This window comes from Herpailurus yagouaroundi, unplaced genomic scaffold (genome assembly GCF_014898765.1).
Source record: "Herpailurus yagouaroundi ecotype Mexico unplaced genomic scaffold, PumYag 164, whole genome shotgun sequence".
NCBI lineage: Eukaryota > Metazoa > Chordata > Mammalia > Carnivora > Felidae > Herpailurus > Herpailurus yagouaroundi.
The window spans coordinates 32,201,671-32,209,050 of record NW_024412405.1 but is presented as its reverse complement, the minus strand read 5'-3'; positions in this window follow the sequence as shown (position 1 = coordinate 32,209,050).

The window sequence follows — 7,380 nt, the reverse complement described above, 5'->3', positions numbered from 1 at the left end:
GCTTCTGTTATTTTTGCCATCCATGTCTTCCCAGACTCTCTTCCATATTTACCTACCCAGGCCCACCATATTTATCCACTTTTTCCCATCTTTCTAGGGTCATTAAAACTCCCATTTTGCTGCTTGATGCTATGGTACTGTCTTAACTCTTCTCCAGACTTGACACATTGCCTGGCAAGACTTTCTTTCTGTTCTTTTCCAGGTCCTGGCTTCCCCTGGCTTGCCCCGATGGGACACCCACCAAGATCGCAAAAACACCTCAGCAAGAGTCTGCCTACCCACCGGCTGTTCCCTCCTTCACTTAAGCCTGTCCCAAATCTGACAAGTCACATAACCCTTTCCTCTTGGAACTCCATAACATTCAACACCTTGGTCCACATTTGAACCAAACGCCTTAGCATGGCTATACCCTTACCTACCTATGCATTCAGAACTAAGGCCATGTAGGGCCAAATAGCTTTTTTGTTGTGGGAGGCTATCCTGTATGTTATCAAGATGCTTAATAGCACCCTTGGTCTCTGCTCACCAGATGCCAGTAGCACCTTTTCCCCCAACTTGTGACAGCCAAAAACATCTCCAGACATGGCCCAATGATCCTGGGGAGGTAAAGAATTACTCCATCCCCTGCCCCATTGAGAACCACTGCTCCACCTGTATGTCCAATCTCCCAAACTACTTCAGTCGAGTTGTTTTCTTCCACTATCTGGCATATATTTCTTCCCAGTATTAATTTTCACCCAGTTTACAATCTGTGATTCTGAAGCATCTTCCTCCCGAATTCAGAACCTTCAGCTTTGATTCACTTCCCAAATGATGCCAACCCCAAAGCAGCTAAGACAGATTCTCACATCCTGTGGTCATCCTCAACCCTCCTTTTGCAGATGACCGTTGGGAAGTTTCTGTGAAACACATTGCAGGGTAGGGTTCAATCCATGCAGTTATTTGGAAATCTCCTTAAAGTCACTACTGTGGGGGAGACTGGCTGACTGTCAGTTGAGCATCCAACTCTTGATTTCGGCTCAGGTCATGATCTCAAGGGTTCCTGAGATCGAGCCCTGAGTCAGGCTTTGCGCTCATGGTGTGGAGCCTGCTTACGATTCTCTCTCCCCTACCCTCTCTCTCTGCCCCTCCCCTGCTCACTCTCATTGTCTCTCTCTCTCTCTCTCAAAATAAACTTAAAAAAAAAATCACTTCCCTGATTTTTTCCATTAGATAGCTTTGTTGCATAAAGACTGGCCTTACGCTATATGCCCTGTAAACACTAAAATGCTAAACGAATTTATGTAATGGGAGTGTTAATAGTACATAAACCAGGACCTTTTCTCCCCCAGATTTTATTTTTAAGTAATCTCTACACCCAACTCAAAATAAAACCCTGAGATCAAGAGTTGCATGCTCCACCGACTGAGCCAGCCATGTGCCCCAGACGAGACCAGGACCTTTCTTAATATTGGAAATGCTAAATTAATTCTGGACTCTAAACACTCTTATCCTCTGAATAATTATTTATTCCTGCCTCTGACTTGTGGAATGGGGATTGTAATGTTCTTGAAAAGCCCTTTGAGATTCCACATTGGGCGGAATTTCATTTCAATTCGAGTACCAACTCTCAATTACTTGAGCTAATGGAGAGGGACAAAGCACCAAAAATTGAATATTCACATAAAACAAGTATACGCTTATACTGAAACAAACGTGTATTCTCAGATTTTCAGAAATCAAAAGGTTGTCAAAAGTTATCAGGCTGATTTTATTGCATGATTCATAACTCTTCCACTGAAGAATTGCAAATATGTTTGAGCATTATGTTACTGGCATAAGACAACCAGAAGAGCAACTTTCCATAGTTCTTCACTGTGATTAGAGGTGATTTCAATATCAACATTGTTTTGATAGGTTTATATAAGAATTTTTGTTCTAAAATCAGGATTTATATAAGTTTATTCATTCAACTTCCCTTTATATGAAAAGAATTCTTATCTTTTCAGTTACATTTCATGCATTCCCACTACCCCAGGCAACGAACCCTGTCCTCCCACCATTTCCCCTTTTGACATGCAAGGGAAATTAACAAGTGCAGGGCTTCCGGTTGCTTAGAGCAGTACATAGAGCACAGGGTTGTTGACTGGACAAGTATGTTTTTGTATCTGCAAACTGAAAAGTTATTTTTAACAAATATACTTCGTTTTGCTTTAAAAAATATCATGGACATAGCTTATAGGTTACTAAAATAAAAGCGTGATCATTGGGGTCTTTTTTTTCCATTTTGGGAGGGGTGTGTGTTTTAAGCTTTTAAACTAAACCATTTTTGGTTGAACAGATGCACAGTGTTAATTACTAAGAAATATAGAAGTGCCATAAAGCTTTATTAATAAAGTTTGTTTTAGCTATACATCTCTTATGAAGACTATGGCAAGTTCTTTAGAACATAAAATACTACCCAACTTACATAAAACTCCAAACTTTGGATTGAGGAAGACATTTCTACATTGTTTTTTCATACCATAACTGCAGACTCTCATTTTCTGAGAGACAAAGACTGAAGTGGATGGCGTTGATAATCACTACATATCTCCAAGATCCATGTCATTCACAGAATAGCTAACAATAATCCCCATTGCACTCTAGCCCTTGTTTTAAAACTTGTGGATAAGGAAATTGCATATAACAATTAAAAGAGTTTCCCATAGTTCGTCACTACAGCATGTGGCAATTTTAACTTCAACACTGTTAAAGAGTTGACTTCCTTCTCTTTCTTCTTTCTTAGCTAGTGACCATTTTTGTTTAATTTGCTGTAACTAAATAAGAGTCAATACCAGCCTCTTAACTAGGAAGTCACTAGCAGATTTATCAATTATGTCATAAAGTAGAGTGGATCAAAGATACATGTCAAAGGATTCAAGCTCCAAAGACTCTCTTCATTTGTTAGATACAGAAGCTAAAACAATGCATTGATTTGTCTTACTTTTCCCCAAATTGACTCAAACCTAGAATTAAACTATATGATGATAACATGAAACTTTATGGAGAATTCTTCTAAGATACTGGGAGAGGGAGACTATACATGCCAGCAAAGAAATAAAGCAACAATATAATAAAGTTTCACTGTTATTTGGCATAGTTTAGGCTGCTGTAACAAAAATACCATGAACTGGGGGGCTTAAACAACAAACATTTACTTCTCACAGTTCTGGAGGTTGGGAAGTCCAAGATCAAGGCACTGGCAGATTTAGTGTCTGGTGAGAGGCCACTTTCTGGTTCACAGACAGCCAGCTTCTAGTTGTGTCTTCACATGGTGGAAAAGGTTGGAGTACAAGGTTGGAGTATCTGGGTGGCTCAGTTGGGTAAGCATCTGACTCTTATTTTCGGCTTAGGTCATGATCTCATGGTTTGTGAGTTTGAGCCCCATGTTGGGCTCTGCGCTGACAGTGCAGAGCCTGCTTGGGATTCTCTCTCCCTCCCTGTCTCTCTCTCTCCCCATCTCTCTCTCTCAAAAATAAATAAATAACCTTAAAAAAAAAACCAACAAACAAACAAGGTTGCCCTCTTGGGTCTCTTGTATAAGGTCACCAGTCCCATTCTTGAGGGCAACACCCTCATGAACTCTTCACCTCCCAAAGGCCCCACCTCTAAATACCATAACATTGGGGGATAGGATTTCAACACACAAATTTTGGGAGGACACAAACATCCAGTCTATAGCACTGTTGTTGTTTCTTACTTATATTTTAAATGTAACACTCCCAGATGGAGCAGGCAAAACTTTGACACGTGGAAAGTACTAACACTTAGAACACACATAGTTCTGAGCAGAAAGAAAAACAACAGCCCCACTACTGTAAGGTCAGAACATCATGGCACAAATGGCAGACCATTTTTTTTTAAATTTTTTTTTTAACGTTTTTATTTATTTTTGAGACAGAGAGAGACAGAGCATGAACGGGCGAGGGGCAGAGAGAGAGGGAGACAGAGAATCGGAAACAGGCTCCAGGCTCTGAGCCATCAGCCCAGAGCCCGACGCGGGGCTCAAACCCACAGACTGCGAGATTGTGACCTGAGCCGAAGTCGGACGCTCAACCGACTGAGCCACCCAGGAGCCCCCAGACCATTTATTTTTTTAAAAGTCCTTGCAACTGTCATTTTTAAAACCCACAACCCTCATCAGCAGAACATTTGGAATAGTATACTCACTCCCGTGTTCCAGGGAGGTCAAATTTCCTTCCTACATCTCTTAAGAGGCACCTCTTGAAACTTTCCAGTTAAGATTTTCAAAACTTTGTAATAAATAATAGCCCTGGATGAAGGCCTATAATGTGGCTCTCAGTGAACTTGACTTTCATCATAAAATGGAAACATTTGTCAAGATTTTGGGGTTTGAAGCAGCTGCCATCTAATAACTATTCAGAAAAAAATACCCAAATTAGTTTAGCTCTCATTGTAATTTCTGTGATCTTCAAGTCAGATAGAAGGATACTCATTTCTATGTATTTATTTATGAAACTACGGTTATAATTTCTCAAAAAATATATATGCATAAAGAGGGACTAATGATTCTTAGCATGTTACCAAAAAAAGTAAAAGGTAAATTTTAAGCTAGTTCTTTTTCTCCCTAATACATAAAAAAAGAATGAATTAACATGAGCATTCATTTCAACAAACTTTTACTGATGATTTATTATGTGCTGGGTACTGTGTTGAACCCTGAGGCAAATATAAAGAAATAAAGGATCACCGCCCTTGCCCCCTTAAATGGGAAAATCAATGTCAAGGAGGAGTAAAAATTAAACCCACACCATAAAGCAGAAGCAAGCAGCCTAAGTCACCAGGGAGCCTAAACTCAGGGTCAATTTCCTTCACATTCCCTTCCTCTAAACTGTGTGGTTTCATTCTATGCTTTTCAAAGAAGACAGATAAAGGCTGAACAAGAAGATACTTCTATTGCCCCTTTTCTTCTAAATACAGAAATTAGGGCTTGCTCTAACCTTAGATTCTTTCCCTCACCCACCTGGAAAGTAATAGAATGGAGAAGGAAAATGAATTAAGGGGGAACAATTTATAACTAACTTGGGAAATGTTGTCTGTTACTGTAACAAAAGGGAAGTCCAAATAACTAATTTTAGAATGTGTCATTACTGTGCTTCATCTTTTTTTTTCTTGTTCTATGCTTTTATTTGCATTGCAGTTTTGCATATAAATGAATAAAAAGACAACACACATATTCATTCAAGTTGTAAATAGTCATCATTTCTCCGTTATTAATAAAAAGCAACAGTCACACAAAGTTATAACAACTAAAAGTGCTTAGTCCTCTCCTCCTCTACCCATGTCAAAGCAAGTCCAAGGGAACGGGACCCCCACTGGATCCAGGATGCCCCTCATCTCAGCCTCCTTCAGTGCCCAAGGTTAACACCACCCACCTTGGGCCTCCTCTCCTCCCTCCCACACTACCTTCTACTTAGCAATCCTGTGCTTCATCTTTTTCACTTAGGAAAAATAGGGAGGGGTGGGGATCATTCTTAGTAGCTATAAATGTATTTAAAAGAATTGTTGGGGGGCGCCTGGGTGGCTCAGTTGGTTAAACAGCTGACTTTGGCCCAGGTCATGATTTCACAGTTTGTGAGTTCAAGCCTCACATCAGGCTCTGTGCCGACAGCTCAGAGCCTAGAGCCTTCAGCCTGCTTTGGATTCTGTGTCTCCCTCTCTGCCCCTCCCTTCTCATGCTCTGTCTCTCTCTCAAATATAAATAAACTTTGAAAAAATCTTAAAAAAAAAAAAAGAATTGTGGGGAGGGGGGAAGGTCATGTTCCTAAAACACCAAACGTGCAAAAGGGTATAAGGCCCGACACTGGTAAATCCTCTGTGATGTCTGGTGGTGTCAGAAGCAAAGGCCCTTCACCTGGCCAGTCTACCATTTTGCTCTATCTGCATCTTTTCACTCAGAAGAGTCACCTGATCCGACTCTTGCTGCCTCTCCAGCTGTTTCATTGATTGGCTGGTTGGCTGGTGTTCTGTGTTTGTTTGGGTGGGGGAGGGCTTTTCTTTTCCCCTGAGGTTCTGGTTCTCACTGCGTCCAGGTCTTTCCCTATGAAGCTGGCCTGTGCTTAGAAGGCCCCTCCCCTTCCTCTCCTTTACCTTTAAGCTTCAGTTTTGGCATCTCCTCAGAAGCCTAAGGCTGAGTCAGGCATCCCCCTTTCTTTCTCCAGCAATTACTCAGACTGTCTTAGCACCGCACTCCCAAGTTATTTCGTTATGATTTAGCGACCATCTAATCCTCAGTGCTTACTCATTCTGGCACATTACTCATCAGATTGGCACAGTCTGGCAGATAGTAGGTACTCAAGAGATTCTGAATGAATGAATGAATGCTGAATGGCTTACATGGGAAAGTGTTGCAGCAGTCAAGTTAAGAATTAATGGCCTAGGGGCACCTGGGTGGCTCAGTCGGTTAAGCACCCGACTCTTGATTTCAGCTCAGGTTATGATCTCATGAACCATGAGGCTCCCACATCACGCTCTATGCTGACAACATGGAGTCTGCTTGGGATTCTCTCTCTCTCTCTCTCTCTCTCTCTCTCTCTCTCTCTCTCTGCCCCTCCCCCACTCATTATGTTCTCTGTGTCTCTGTCAAGTAACATAAGGAAAAAAAAAAAAAGAATTAATGGCCTAAAGTGACCTCTATGCCTCCTTTCTACCTAGCCCCATAGGCCACTCTTAGGGGTATCTGTGATTAGAAAGAGAGGTGCATTCTGGCCCTAAAGAGACACTGACCTTGAAACTTCTTATGTGTACAGAATACAGCTGAGAACATAAGAGTTTAACATTTTCTCTAAACTATTCATCAAGAAACAAGCCCATGATATACCAGCAGAAGTTCTCAACTCCACCAAGTTGTTAATGTCAGAGGAGGGTGAACTGTCCCTAAGATCCTACAAGTTAAGAATGTCTTTAATGTTTAGGGTTTTGTCTTTGAAATTCTCAGATATTTATCATTCTTTCCATAAAATGAAACAGATTTTTGTCAATTACCTGCCAGTTAAGTGTCTTAATTTCCCAACTCCTATATACACATTTCAGTTAGTCAAACTGATATTCCAGGAACACACTTCATATTTATTCTATAGCTTCCTATCCTTTTTCAACTTCCCCCTAAAGAATACATTATAGCTCCTCTTTCTATACTATGTTCCTGAAACCCAAGTGTCAGCCATATTCATTGGGGGAGAAAACAAAAAACAACCCAGAACAAAATGGAGTAAGGATATAGAAAAAAATTGGGGGAAAAGAGGCTTGTCCTGAATATGAAAGCCACATAAAACTTTATACGTGTGTATCTAAGGATTCTAGAGCTACTTCATCTATCACCATCCCCATTCCCTTGAG